Source organism: Meleagris gallopavo, chromosome 1 (assembly GCF_000146605.3).
Source record: "Meleagris gallopavo isolate NT-WF06-2002-E0010 breed Aviagen turkey brand Nicholas breeding stock chromosome 1, Turkey_5.1, whole genome shotgun sequence".
In the NCBI taxonomy this organism is placed as follows: Eukaryota; Metazoa; Chordata; class Aves; order Galliformes; family Phasianidae; genus Meleagris; species Meleagris gallopavo.
The window spans coordinates 475,512-476,097 of record NC_015011.2 but is presented as its reverse complement, the minus strand read 5'-3'; positions in this window follow the sequence as shown (position 1 = coordinate 476,097).

Here is a 586-nt window from a genome sequence, read left to right as displayed (position 1 = left end):
AGGGCCCCCCAGACCCCTTAAAGAGGCCCCAAGGTCCCCTCCAGCCCCCCTCAGACTCCTCACACAGGCACTGAGAGCTCCATAGACCCTCCCAGCCTCCTCAAAGAGGCCTTGAGGCCCCCTCAGACCTCCCCAACCCTCTCTACTTCCTCACACAGGCCCCAAGAGCCCCTCAGATCCCCCCCAGCCCATTCAAAAAGACACCAAAGCCCCCTCAGACCACCCCATCCCGCTCAGAGAAGCTCCAAGGCTCCCTCAGCCTCCTCATACAGACTCTGAGGCCCCTTCAGACCCTCCTTACCCCCTCAAAAAGACACCAACGCCCTTTCAGACCACCCTACCCCCTTCAGAGAGGCCCCAAGGCCTCCTCAGACTCACCTCACCCCCTCAAAGAGGCCTCGAGGCCCCCTCACACCCTCCCCAACACCCTCTGTCTCCTCACACAGGCCCCAAGGGCCCTCAGATCCTCCCCAGCCCCCTCAAAAAGACACCAACGCCTCCTCAGACCACCCCATCCCCCCTCAGTCTCCTCACACAGGCCACAAAGCCCTCTCAGAAAAGTCCCAAAGCCCCCGCAGACCCTCCC